The sequence below is a fragment of the Haliotis rubra genome, unplaced genomic scaffold (genome assembly GCF_003918875.1).
Source record: "Haliotis rubra isolate DU_JTF1 unplaced genomic scaffold, ASM391887v1 Scf492, whole genome shotgun sequence".
NCBI classification, from domain to species: Eukaryota; Metazoa; Mollusca; class Gastropoda; order Lepetellida; family Haliotidae; genus Haliotis; species Haliotis rubra.
Window position 1 is genome coordinate 414,145 of NW_025767182.1, and position 15,539 is coordinate 429,683.

The following is a 15,539-nucleotide window of genomic DNA, read 5'->3' on the forward strand; positions in this document are numbered from 1 at the left end:
TCGTCTTAATAAGGATGATATGGAGAACTTAGAAGTGTAAATATATCGTTGTGGGTAGAGTAAACGACAAAATACATGAATTATTTACTTAGCTTGACAATAACATGAAGGTGACTTTAGTTTTTATTTCGAAGTGTTTAAAAACATATCAGACTTAGAGCTGGGACACCCTCACATGGTCCACCTTCATGCCTAGCTGTAGCCAGCCAGATTCATACTTTAATATAAAAAACAACAACAAAAATGTGAAATGTCACCGCGTTTGGTAATAAAAGCACCAAAACACTTTCCATATTCAAAAGAAATTTCTCCGCACGGCGGAATGTTTTGCAAGATTCGGACTATTACGGAAGCCTTTTATGGCCATTTGTTTTGGGGTTTTTTTCTTTAAATTTCAAGATAGTGATAATATGTTGATATTTCTGCATAGTATCCTGAAATTTCCAGAAAAAACAACAACATAAAAACCCCACCAGAATGGCCCTAAAAGGCTTTCTCCCCACACACACACACCACCATCCCATCCCAAACACATGATAAGGCATGTCAATTGTTCACATGAAAAACAAGAACAAACAGGAGAAAGTATATGATGCAAGTGAAAAACAATGAATTGCGACATCGTCTACATTTGAAAACGTTTCCACGTGTCTGGCATAATACGTTTTGGATACTGTAACTCTGATCTAACAACAAGTCAGTCATCGTTTAGCAAAAATACATGGAGAATGATCAAAAAGCGCTTCCCCTGACATATGTCATCGTATCGCAATTGCGTAGAACGATGCTCATGCTGTTGATCACTGGATTGTCTGGTCCAGACTCGATTATTTACAGACCGTCGCCAAACAGATGGAATAATGCTGGATGCGGTGTAAAACTAAATTCACTCACTCACTCAACCCACATCGCAAACGTATCGGCGGATCAGCCTCGGCGACTTGGTTGATGCACGTTATATACAGCAGGACTACTGCAACGTTAAACACGTACTCTGTTGACGCTGTCGTTGTCGACACAGCTGGCCATGCCTACATCATACACATACATCTTACAGTGTATTTAATCGATCAATGTGTTCAGATTCTAATGAAAATTCCGTTGTTTAGTTAATATCCTTGATGCGTTGTGTAAAATTAGCATATATATGAATAGTTTTAATTTGTTATTGGTTGATTGGCCAAGTGAAACTAAAAAAATATTTTTGAATGACATTCAGAAGTGATACACATACCAGGGGGAATTTTATGGATGTCAATGTATGTAATATGATGAATATATTTCGGAGTATATTCTTATTCCTTCACCTGGTGACAATGTTCGACTTTTACCATATGATCCCGTGTTTATAGGAGATGTTTTGACTTACATTTGCATGTGTTTTAGACGGGTGCCAACGATGGGGCGTACGCGTGATACACCATGGCAACCTGTTCATCACTATTTGAAATTGAGTAGATCTAATAGACAGACATGCTTGAGATGTAATCAGAATAAAGTGCAATGAATTCTGCCTGCATTTAAGAATAGATAAATGTTATACACACGAACGCCCTCCTGTACAGCGCACCCCGCGTCTTTGGTGGGCGGGGGCGATTGTCCTTTTCAGATCCAAGTTGATTTGCCAAATTATGTTTGAATGTTTGTTATTTGGATTTACAGGATTCTGGCAATCAAATTCTCAATGTTTGTTTCAGAAATCACACCGGTTTTTTATCACGTCTGATCTGTCAACATGATGTTTATGTATTTTCTTGTGTGTTTTTTCGTAATAACCACCAGTATTGCTCAACGTATCGCCACACACGACCACATGCCTCCACAAAAGACATCCGACACCTTTTTCAGTTGTCCGACTTCCCCCGCGACCACGTCAAAAGCTGTTGGTCTCATAGCTTGTAATCCCAACAGGTTTCGTTGTCAAATGCGGACGTTTGCTCCCAACGAGAGTCATCCGTGCATGGCATCGACCGCCCAGCATTGCTGCCAGGGCGGATACTATTTCACAGGGAACATATGTATCGGTCACAATAGTTCTGTGTATCGCTGAGCACAAATAACAGAGGAATATTAACAGTACAGCTATGTCACGGACAGGATACCTGTATGGCATGTGTACTCGCGATTTCTAATGGATTATATCATCCTTTGAAAGCATCTTGTAGGATTGTCTGTCATTAGGTAAGTGTCAATGTTTGAAGTCAGTGTATTTTGACAGGTGCGAGGGTTTATTGGGCTCATCATGGATGTTGAGAAGAGCCAGCGTTTGTACTAGCTGTACACTGAAGGCTTCACTGCCGGAGGGTAAATCGATGGATAAATTCCAGTATACCTGACTGTCTACGCAAAGACAATTTGAAAACAGTTGTATCCACTCTAAATTGATATTTGATATTAGTGCTTTGGTAGATCTAGTTGGTAAACTGGCGGAGCGCCAGGTTTCACATATGAATGATGGAGGATGTCTCTTTGGTCTAACATTTCGATATCTGCACGCGACAAATTCATTCAAACGGCCTGCTCCAGGATTCAGTAACACCTGCCAGATGATCACTGTCACACAAAACGCAGATGCATCAACTGGGGACACTGGTCTGAAGCGAAACTCTCACTGTCATAGAGGTGTTGATTTCAATGGCCATTTGTTGGGCTCCGGAGCTATCAGAATGCCAGGATAAAATCTGCTAGGCTAGTCAGGGTCACTTACTGGTAGACCTATCTACTTGTCATTTACGGAACAGTAATGATCAACAGCTGAAGTGTTCATAGGGCTCACAGAAAATTCAGATTCCTAGTATTTGGAAAAGGTATGTAATACCTACTACATCTAATGAAGATAAGGACCAGTGACTTATATGCAACAGTTCAAGTTCTAATGATATCATTGATACAATTATGGGATGTAGATGTGAAAATAACATCATCAGTAACCATTTTGGGGGAAAAAATATAGAAGATTTTATTTTGAAATCCGATTTCTGTTTAAATGGAAATATATAGCATGTTAATAGGAGTGAGAACCAATTTGTGGTGATTCACCACAATTACAATTTGTGACACATTGCTTCAAATGACAGGAAGTGATTGTATGTGCACATGTGAACTTCAGTTTATTTGTTTCCATCATTGACAATATCAGAAGAGTGTAAAGATCATTGGAACTTCAATTTATTAGTTTCCATCATAAAGGATGTAATGTTCAGATGATATATTGAATTTATGTAATACAACCAGAAAAAAATCTATATGTGTAGGTAAACAAAACTGTGTCGTTACATGGAAATAAGTGCGGCGTGGTGTATTGCTGTAGAATGGGCTGATATGATCACCAGTTGTATCTTTATAGGCATGCTACTCCATTACATCCATGAATAATAGTGCTACACACGAGATATAGGCAGCCGGTCGTATTATATCTGGTATTTTCATAGGCCCACTCGGCGGCTGATATTCAGGCTCAAATCTGCTGGAAAAATTGCTCATTTTGAACGAAAAATTCCTACTTCATGTTATTGTAGTTGTAACAAATGTTACGGCGTTGCTGAGGCCACTTGTGTTTCACTGTTATCAAGGCCAGTAAATTGAGTTTAGTTTTACGCCGCTTTTAGCAATATTCAATCAATGTCACAGCAGGGGACACCAGACTGTACCCATGTGGGAACTAAACCTCAGCACAAGGAGCAAGTACTCTAACCACTTGGCTCTTCCACCACCCTGGGGCCAGTGAAGTGTAATGCTCTGTTTTCCATTAGAATGTAGATCAGTGTCTAATTACAGTGTTAAATACACTGGATTTATGAAAATAAAACACTTCTGGTGAAATCACAATTTTGAAAAAGAGAGTTATTTTGCACAATTTGCCTGCAAGTGCAAATAGCATATATATAGTTTGGAACCGTAGCTGTTCTCTGTCAGCCACAGAAATTACTCTGCTAGTTCCAGGTTAGTTGAGAATGTTCTCTCCCATATAATAATCACAAGTAATATTGAACTAATCAGAAAAGAAATATTGAATTAATGAATTAATGAATAACTGGATTTAGCTCATAAAAGTTGTGTTCTAGAAGACAGTTAATTTCAATATAGGGTGGAAGGTGGGCTTTTGTCTTTGTAAAAATACCTGACAATGTTTGAGTGGAAAGTGTATGGTTTTGAATTTGTACCTTGCCTTGTCATGAACTGCTCCTCAAATAATTGTCAGTTTCGAAATAGAAGTTTCAGACCCGTGAAGGTCAGGATTAGAATTGATCTACAGTAACCCATGCTTGTCGTAAGAGGCGACTAACGGGATTGGGTGGTCAGGCTCGCTGACTTTGTTGACACATGTCATCGTATCCAAATTGCGTAGATTGATTCTCATGCTGTTGATCACTGGATTGTCTGGTCCAGACTCGATTATTTACCGACCGCCTCCATATAGCTGGAATATTGCTGAGTATGGCATAAAACTGAACTCACTCACTCACTTAAGTTTCAGGTAATCAGACCTTTACTTCTGTTTAAACCTTTTTGTTAAGGTTTGTGAAAACACTTTAATTTTGAATGTTGTTGCCTCTGACACTTTGATTGATTTAGACAGTAATTTGTTAATATGGGATTTCAGTAGGAAGGATGCTGTTCGCATGTACAGAAGTTCATGGCGAGCACCATACTCCCTACTAATGATGTAGAGATGTGTGGAAGATTAACCCAAGGTCACATGGTTATGATGGTGCTTCTTTTAAAAAATCAACCACGACAACAGGAAATGTTAAACATAGGCACTGATAACTATAATTTAGTTAATGACAGAGGGCAGTTGGTTGAAACAAATCGACCTGGTGATTATCTGAGACTGACTGTAGCTCCATCACAGTGGATAATTTCGTCACTTCTTGACCTGACCCAGCATTCATTAGAGGCTTGGCATTGATTGAAGGAAGTCGGTATTCTGCTTGGTGAAATTGTGAAAGCATGGTCATATGGAATAATAAAGACTTTGTCATATATTTATATTCAATGAAACTGTTGTAATACAAACCCAGCGAAACTATTTTACCAGAATCAGGGGATTCTGTTATTATATAGAATCTGTAAAATCATTGTCATACAAATCTTGAAACAGTGAAACCCTAAGTGAAACTAATTAATTGACAGTCATACAGATTCTGAAACAATTGAAACCATTGTCATATACACTGATATAGATTCAGTGAAACTATTGTATATAATATATAACCAGTAAAACCATTGTCATACAGATTCTGAAACAGTGAAACTATTGTCATATATTCACTATTGTCATATTCATATAGATTCAGTGAAACTATTGTCATATAGATCTGAAACAGTAAAGTGATATTGATTCAGATAAACCATTGTCATACATAATCAGTAAAAAACCATTTATACAGCTTCTGAAACAGTGTAAAACCATTGTCATATACACTGATATTGATTCAGTGGAACTATTGACATATAATCAGTAAAACCATTGTCATACAGATTCTGAAAAAGTGAAACCATTGTCTTTGATTCAGTGAAACTATTGTCATATATAATCAGTAAAACCACTGTCATACAGATTCTGAAATAGTCGCACATGTAGATTCAGTGAAACCATTGACATACAGATTCAGAACACTATGTCATTGACCCAGTATATCGATCATTTCATAGGTGATGGCTTTCAGCTCTGAGCTCCTTCAGGCCCTACATGAATGGATATATATATATTTGCAATACTGCTTATCAAGTATTGACATTTGTAATATATTGTGACAGTTTTATTGAAGTCCTGCCATATGTGACCCAAAGTAAGAACAGAGCTACAGATAACTTTTTGAGTCAGTGAGTGATGTACTGTCTTGTGTTCCTCTCAATTGGATATCCTAATTTTCGTTTGAGTAACCAAATAAATTGTACCCACCTCACTCAAACTCAGTTGGGTTGTAATTGTAAAAAGTAAAAAAAACCTTTTAATGTAGGTTTACATGTTTGTTATTTATATTTGATCTGTAATATAAAAAAAACGATAAGAAAAGACTGCAAGTTGCAAAGTTCATATGCTGCAATAGAACCTCTTAATATACCATTGATATTTTATCAATTTTGTGTGTATGCATGAAAGATAAAATTTATTGAATATTTACCAGAATTCAAGCATGCTTGTACACAATGGGCTTAATAGGAATTGAGTTTTCACATAAATATTTGCGTAATTTATGCAGATGCGCAGCTTATCTGTACCTCTGCAGAACCTCAACCATCAATACTATTTATCATATCGTAGCAGTATGATACAAGTTGTGAAACGGTAATCTAGAAGAATACGTGATCCACCATACTAAATAGTTTCACTACGAACTACTATACAAAATAAATATTTGTAACATTCTTGATGAAAGAATAACCCTATCTAAACAGGGATAAATGTGAGCTTGAAATGCTACCGTCATCCTTCTTACCAGCTGTTTGGGATCCCTTGGCTTTTGCATCTCAAGGCCGTAATTAAATCGTATCATTACAATTGTTAAAGCCTCTTTCTCGTTATCATGGTGTTTTGTCTGTGTCAGCTCCACATAATTGTAATATTAGTTACTACTATAATTAACGTAATAAATTCGACAAGGAAATTTGAAATTCCAATTTGGGAATTTTTGCTGACATTTGCTGCGGATCTGATGACAGATGTCTGCATCTGCGCCACTACACATAATGCCCTTGTCATGAAGTCATGAAGTGCCAGTTGGTTGACACATGTCATCGCATCCCAATTACATAGATGGATGCTCATGATGTCAGTCACTGGATTGTCTGATCCATACCGATTATTTACAGACATCCGCCGGAAATTGCTGGAAATTGCTGAGTGCATCATTAAACAACAACCAATCAATCAATCCTGATATCTGAATGTTTTCCCTTAGTCAGATTTGTAGTCACGATATGGCTGAAATACTGCCAATATGACTTTAAATCTTAACTCACTCACTTAGTCAGATTTAAGAAAAAGGGGATAACCTCGGTGCCACAGAATAGTCAACAAGCAAACAAATCATGAAGTGCGAAGGATGCTGTTAAAGGTGTCTGAAAAAGGGGGGTTATGTGCATCCCCACCCCTCCTCTGAATCTATTAGTTATTGTGATGCCAAACACAATCATGACAAGTGGATTACCATTCCTTGTTCCCTAGGGAACTGAGGCAGCGTGGTAACCCAGTGGTTAAAGAGTTCGCTCGTCACAATGTGTGAAGCCATTTCTGGTGTTTCCCGCCATCATATTGCTGGAATATATATAAAGGTGGTGTCAGACCAAACTCACTCACTCACTCCATTCTTGATGATGATGATGATGATGATGACTGGCATTGGGAAACTATACGTAGATGATACATGATATTGCTGGAATATTGCTAAAAGTGGTGTAAAATCTCCTCACTCACTCATCTCTAGGGATCTTCCTGTTTTAGTTCATCGTTGCTTTGACTAGTTTGAGTGTTTAATGCTATCCGATGTATCTCTGTCAACATCACCCACAATCTCATACATCTTACCTGTCAACTAGGGAAGTGGTTAGGGGAGATAATTGATGAAAATCACCAATATTGATTTCTGACATGTTGGCAGTGCAATGTTCAAATGCTTATTGTGATTAATACAGAACGGTCTTTCGACATTCATTCAAGATGTATCATGAAAATGTTTTTCATTTAAGATAATTTGTGGTGATGTATATTTGTGAAACCAGCCTTCTTAATGTTTGTAGTTTTGCGTGGCTCAGCAATATTCCTGCTATATGAACCCGTGAAGGTTCCAAGAATTGATCTTCAGTAACCCATGCTTGTTGTACGAGGTGACTGACGGGATCAGGTTGTCAGGCTCGCTGACTTGATTGACTTATGTCATCGATTCCCACTTGCACAGATCGATGCTCATGCTGTTGATCACTGGATTGTCTGGTTCAGACTCGATTATTTACAGACCGCCGATATATAGCTGGAATATTGCTGATTGCGGGATAAAACTAAAGTCACCAAGTAATATTCCTTTTAAATGCTAAAAGTACTTTACTTTTGGCAATTTATGAAGTGTATATGGGGCAAAAAACAATCTAAACAAAGTTTCTTGTAAGTTTACATTTTTTGACCAATAAAAACATTAGGATTTCCTTTTTTTTAACGGGGAAAATTCTTTTTTTTCTTTTTTTTTCTCCGTATTTTTGAAAAAATACGACCGGAGGATCCGTAAAACAAGAAATAAAATTGGTCAGGCCTTATTGCAATATGTTTTATGTGTATCATTATGAAACTAAAACCATGGAAATGTGGAAGTGATTTGCCACCCTGGTACCCATGACAAGAAGGGGTGGTGGGGAAACTTAATGGTTAAAGCGTTTGCTCGTCACACCTAACCTAAGACCAGTGTATGAAACAAGTCAAAACCCCAGCCAGACATCAGGGCTGGTAACTTCAAAATGGGTTTAACCAGACCAGACACCAAGATATGACTCAAATGTATATAACATCTCAATTTTTTACCAGACGATCAGACTGGCTAGCTGTAAAGCTAGACCCTCCGTCTGAAATCTAACCCATCTCAGGCGGTGGGACGGGCCTTATTTCATACACTGCTAAGACCCGGGTTCGATTCCCCACATGGGTACAATGGGTGAAACTCATTTCTGGTATCTACGTGAAAAGGAAGACTGCCAATTTTTACTAGGCTACCCGACGCCCCTCATGTAAAAAGGAAGACTGCCAATTTTCACTAGGCTACCCGACGCCCCTCATGTAAAAAGGAAGACTGTCAATTTTCACTAGGCTACCCACCGCCCCCTTTGTAAAAAGGAAGACAGTCAGTTTTCACTAGGCTACCCACCGCCCCCTTTGTAAAAAGGAAGGCGGTCAATTTTTTCAACTAGGTCAATTTTACTAGGCCCACACGCCCCTTTGTCAAAAGCGAAGGCGGTCAATTTTCACTAGGCTAATCGCCCCCGGTCAATTTTCACTAGGCAACCCACCCCCCTTTGTAAAAGGAAGGCGGTCAAACTAGGAAGACCCCTTTGTAAAAAAGGAAGGCGGTCAATTTTCACTAGGCAACCCACCGCCCCCTTTGTGAAAAGGAAGAAGGTCAATTTTCACTAGGCAACCCACCGCCCCCTTTGTAAAAAGGAAGACGGTCAATTTTCACTAGGCTACCCACCGCCCTCTTTGTAAAAAGGAAGACAGTCAATTTTCACTAGGCTACCCACCGCCCCCTTTGTAAAAAGGAAGACAGTCAATTTTCACTAGGCAACCAAATGCCTTTGTAAAAGGAATCGTCCCCTTTGTAAAAAGGAAGACTGTCAATTTTCTGTATGACATCTGCCATTCTAGCTTGTGGTGAAATGACATTCACTAACACTAAAGATGAATTTTGTTGGCACAAGTTCCAAAGGGCACCTTAATATCACAATTTGATGCCCTGTGGCACACATAAAATATCCATTTCTATCCCAGCAATTAATTAGGAGATATTTTTGCAATGACGGTAATTGATGAAAATGGAACATTGTTCATGTGGCTTCTGCCAAGATTCTCTGCTGACATTCAATGTGTGAGCACATAAAATGTGGAGAGCACTTTCGCCGGTCAGCACCAGGTTATCACACGTCCGAAGTGCTACTACCGGAAATAGCGGTCATTAGTGCTGATCAAGGACATGTGTAATAGCTGGTCTTTTCATTGATGCTGTTAATAGTGTTATTAACCACACACCCAATAATAATGATAATACTAACAGAATATACCATGGACTGGAATGAATAAGTTATAGGTGTCGGAGAGAGTTGACTGTGTCAATGTTCTCAACATGCATATTCCGGTGTTCTGTCAGTGTGGGATGATTGGGTTAGTGTGAACTGTTGCTGGAACATGGGTGAGTGGTGTGTGTAACCTAGGAGTAAGTTGTGTGTGTAACCTAGGGGTCAGTGGTGTGTGTAACCTAGGAGTAAGTTGTGTGTGTAACATGGGGCTCAGTGGTGTGTGTAACATAGGGGCTCAGTGGTGTGTGTAACATGGGGGTCAGTGGTGTGTGTAACATGGGGCTCAGTGGTGTGTGTAACCTAGGAGTAAGTTGTGTGTGTAACCTAGGGGTCAGTGGTGTGTGTAACCTAGGAGTAAGTTGTGTGTGTAACATGGGGCTCAGTGGTGTGTGTAACATAGGGGCTCAGTGGTGTGTGTAACATGGGGGTCAGTGGTGTGTGTAACATGGGGCTCAGTGGTGTATGTAACATAGGGGTCAGTGGTGTGTGTAACATGGGGATCAGTGGTGTGTGTAACATAGGGGTCAGTGGTGTGTAACAGGGATCAGTGGTGTGTGTAACATGGGGCTCAGTGGTGTGTGTAGCACAAGGGCCAGTGGTGTGTCTAACATAGGGGTCAGTGGTGTGTGTAACATAGGGGTCAGTGGTGTGTGTAACATAGGGGTCAGTGGTGTGTGTAACATAGGGGTCAGTGGTGTGTGTAACATAGGGGTGTGTGGTGTGTGAAACATAGGGGTCAGTGGTGTGTGTAACATAGGGGCCAGTGGTGTGTGTGTAACTCAAGGGCCAGTGGTGTGTGTAACATAGGGGTGTGTGGTGTGTGTAACATAGGGTCAGTGGGTGTGTCTAACATAGGGGTCAGTGGTGTGTGTAACTCAAGGGCCAGTGGTGTGTGTAACATAGGGGTGTGTGGTGTGTGTAACATAGGGTCAGTGGTGTGTGTAACATAGGGGTCAGTGGTGTGTGTACCTCAAGGGCCAGTGGTGTGTGTAACATAGGGTCAGTGGTGTGTGTAACATCAGGTGTGTGTAACATAGGGTCAGTGGTGTGTCTAACATAGGGGTGTGTGTAACATAGGGTCAGTGGTGTGTGTAACTAAGGGCCAGTGGTGCTTGTGTAAATAGGGCCAGTGGAGCGTGTAACAGGGTCAGTGGTGTGGTAACAAAAGGTGTCAAGGGTGTGTGTACTTATAGGGTCAGTGGTGTGTGTAACATAGGGGTCAGTGGTGTGTGTAATATCAGGGCATATGGGTGTGTGGTGTGTGTAACATAATAGGGGTCAGTGGTGTGTGTAACATATGTGGGTAACATAGGGTCAGTGGTGTGTGTGTAACATAGGGGTGTGTGGTGTGTGTAACATAGGGTCAGTGGTGTGTCTAACATAGGGGTCAGTGGTGTGTGTACCTCAAGGGCCAGTGGTGTGTGTAACAGGATCAGTGGTGTGTGTAACATAGGGTCAGTGGTGTGTGTAACATAGGGTCAGTGGTGTGTCTAACATAGGGGTGTGTGTAATATAAGGGCCTGTGGTGTGTGTAATATAAGGGCCTGTGGTGTGTGTAATATAGGGTCAGTGGAGTGTGTAACATGGGGCTCAGTGGTGTGTGTAACATAAGGGCCTGTGGTGTGTGTAATATAGGGTCAGTGGAGTGTGTAACATGGGGTTCAGTGGCGTGTGTAACACAAGGGCCTGTGGCGTGTGTAACACAAGGGCCTGTGATGTGTGTAATATAGGGATCAGTGGTGTGTGTAATATAAGGTCAGTGGTGTGTGTAACATGGGGCTCAGTGGTGTGTGTAACACAAGGACCAGTGGTGTGTGTAACATAAGGGCTCAGTGGTGTGTGTAACACAAGGGCCAGTGGTGTGTGTAACATGGGGCTCAGTGGAGTGTGTAACACAAGGGCCAGCGGTGTGTGTAACATGGGGTCAGTGGAGTGTGTAACCTAGGGGTCAGTGGTGTGTGTAACATAGGGATCAGTGGTGTGTGTAACATAGGGGTCAGTGGTGTGTGTAGTATAGGGATCAGTGTGTGTGTAATATAGGGTCCGCGGAGTTTGTAACATGGGGATCAGTGGTGTGTGTAACACAAGGGCCAGTGGTGTGTGTAACATAGGGTCAATGGCGTGTGTAACCCAGGGGTCAGTGGTGTGTGTAATATAAGGGCCAGTGGTGTGTGTAATATAGGGTCAGTGGAGTGTGTAACCTATGGGTCAGTGGTGTGTGTAACATAGGGATCAGTGGTGTGTGTAACATAGGGTCAGTGGTGTGTGTAACATGGGGTTCAGTGGTTTAACATGGGGCTCAGTGGTGTGTGTAACACAAGGATCTGTGGTGTGTAAAATAGGGTCAGTGCTGTGTGTAACATAGGGGTCAGTGGAGTGTGTAACAGGGGTCACTGGAGTGTGTAACATAGGGATCAGTCATTTAGTGTGTGTAACAGCTAACATAAGGGCCAGTGGAGTGTGTAACATAAGGGCCAGTGGAGTTTATAACATAAGGGCCAGTGGAGTGTGTAACATAAGGGCCAGTGGTGTGTGTAGCATAAGGGCCAGTGGTGTGTGTAGCTTAGTGGTCAGTCTGAATATGTAACAGGGCCAGTGCTGTGTGTTATACAGGGGCCAGTGCTGTGTGTTATACAAGGGCCAGTGGTAGAAATACAAAATGTATAAATTGGGATCCGATTTGTATGTGTCAGTTTTATCAGATATGTTACAGTGATCTGATACAAGCAAGTTGGGCAGGACAATCCAAGGGTCGACAGCATGAGCACCAACCTATGTCAACAGGAATTCACACATGCACCCAATACTTATTTTCATCAATCTAATGGGGACCTTGATCAAAATTGGCCTTAGCCTGTAAGCCCAAGTTAGTATGTCTAAGGGCTGAAATCGGTTTAGTTACCTATGTTGTCACTATTTGTGTTGGCAATGTTTCTGGTTTGTTTTACCTGTGTCTGACCTGGTTTGGAATCTTCATAATGAACTATCATTTACTACATATTTTTATTTGTCCATATTGCTTGAAAATCGGTCCTCTTTTGATAAAATCGCTTGACCTTGGTAACAGCAACCTTTGTGCATAGTGATATGTGTCACATATATTGTAGTGTGACTCAGTGGGCGGGAATCATGTTCGGTAATGAATACGGCCATAACAGTACGCTTGGAATGGATAATTATGAGGTTGCAATGTGATACATGGAACATTTCGCCTGTTCACAATGATCATAGCGAGGAGGTGTATTTTGTTTTTTGAAAGGTTGGCATGGACTATAGTCTGTTTGCAGTGAAAACGTACTGATGAATTTCACTTTCAACAAAAATGTAAATCAAATAAAGTGAAATTAAGATTGCGAATCCTCATAATTATATCTTGCCATTGAAACATTTAAAACTCATAATTTTATTCAACTTAGGATAAAAGTTGTTTAACAAATGATCATAGTTTCAAATCGCTATTACTGGTTTGTATTACAAGGGGGTAAGCACAGTAGTTGGAACAGAGAAACAAATGCACGTGCGGTACGTGATGAGCGTTAACTTAGACCAACCCTACTTATGTGCATACCCCCTTGTAATACAAACCAATAATAGTAATTTTCCAACAATGATCCTTTGTTAAACAACTTTTGTCCAAAGTTGAATGAAATTCTCAGATTTAAATGTTCACATGGCAAGGTAAAATTATGAAGACTCACAATCTTAATTTCACTTTATTTTTATTTATACTTTTTTTTAAAGTGAAATTCATCGGTACATTTTCACTGCAAAGAGACTATAGAAATCTTACCATTTAACAACATATAAAGAAGGGTCACACTGAGTAAATAGCGTTTTAAGAATTGTATATGATATCATCTCCTCAAATATTTTTGTGTTTGGGATTCACTTGTCTCTTTCCAGGTGGGATTCCTTGGGACCGTCAGCCATGGGGGAAAAATTGAATATGCAGAATTATCTTGAAAATGTTTATTTGTTAAGGGGTGATGGGTATACAAGGTGCGGATCCAGGATTTTGGAAAAGGGTGGGTGCACATATATCATGAAGTCCAAAGGTTAGGGGGAAATGCTCTTCGGGAAAATGTTTTTTGGGGGAGTGCACACACCCCTCTGGATCCGCCCCTGTAGACATGCAGTATAAACCATTCCTGGTACTCTGGTGACAAAGATTTCATTTCCCAAAGGTTTGTAAATCCGTAAATCAATGAATTAAATTTGAAACATCTGATAAAATTGTTGAGAGCCTTCCATAAAAAAAGATTAAGAACATTTGTTTCAAGCACATGTTTTGCAATTATGAGCTCGAGAACTGGTAGGTTAAACTCTAGGATATGTGTCAAGATAAATGATTGATGTGGTCACACACAAATAGGAACAAGTTTCTGCATTAATATTTCAGTTTATTGAATTTCCACAGTAGGCTTGTGCCATGCTTAAAAGTCTATATTGATTGACTGTATCGACGCTATAGCTCATTTAACATACGGACTGTCGTGTACGGCATAAAACTTACAGTTTGTATATTTGCCACAACTCACCCTTACATCCCAGAGTGGACTCACCATTCTATCACAGCTGAAAACTCACCCTTACATGCCAGAGTAGTCTCACCGTTCTGTCATAACAGGAAACCCTTACATCCCAGAGAAGACTTCACCTTCAACAGTGAATTAACAAATTGGGTTTGTGAAGTAAAAGTCAGTCCACTTTCTTAGATTAGCTTACAGAGCTATTTCTTGCATGTTTGTCACATACTGGATTAGAGTTTTGCTGGCTGTCTTTCATCCCCAAATTGCTTTAAAGAGTGATAGAAGGGAAATCCAGTTTTTAAGGTGTTTCTCCCAGCTCGAAAAATTGAAAGTTACTTTTTTGTCAAAATCAGAGATGTTTGCAACTAGATATAAATGGAAAAAAGTTCTTCAGCTAGTTTTGGTGCATTGCTTTTATAAAGGTTTTACTAATATTAAATATAATTGCAAGAAAAGTAACAGAATCATATATGTCATTTTTTGAAACCACAATTAGTAATGTTTTCCATTAGGGTAAAAAAATCCTAGGGAGCGGAGTCATGGATTAAACAAGGATCTCCCTGTAGACCTTACTTGGCACCAATAGCAGTTTCTCCAAAGACTTTGGATATTTCCCAGTGGTGTATATACATGGACTATATTCAAACATAGAACTAACTGATCATTGTAGATCCATGATTTTTCTTTTAGTCAGACAAGTTGATTTCATTTGCTGAAACAATATTATACTGTTTTGCATTTTATTTTTTTGTTTTTTCTTGTTTTTTTGGTTTTCGTTGAATAATCAACACTTTTTAATGTTTAATGTTTTTATCCTTCTGGTGCATTGCCATACGTTGGTCTGGCCATAGTCCATTGTGGATACTGATATAGTGGTATTGGTAACCATGGTAACCAGGTAAGATCCTTTTACAGTTGTTACCTGAACTACAGAGTGTCTGGTATACATCAGTGCTCAGCATATCAACCTCTGGTTTGCATGTTCTAGTTCCCATTAACCTCAAGAAGTCACTGTAACCTGTTTGGCATACTGTGTCTATTCTCAATATACATCAATGCTTACATTATCAACCTCATGTTTACATGTTACAACTCTCCCGCACCTCAGAAGATTATTGTGACCTGTGTATGTTTTTTTCTTGGTATGCTGCAATGCTCACATTATCAACCACTGGTTTACACATCTCAGCTCTCCTTTACTTTAAGAGATCATTGTGGCCTGTGCAC

At 39.9% G+C, this 15,539-nt stretch overlaps 1 protein-coding gene across 1 annotated transcript in view; it reads left to right on the forward strand.

Annotated features, from left to right (window-relative positions):
- Positions 1 to 2,016: 2,016 nt before the first annotated feature.
- LOC124291476 (anoctamin-7-like) overlaps positions 2,017 to 15,539 on the forward strand; it is a 129,015-nt gene continuing 115,492 nt past the window's right edge. Inside the window, 1 exon segment of the mRNA XM_046728462.1 lies at positions 2,017 to 2,181. The gene's annotated coding sequence lies outside the window, so the exon portion shown is untranslated.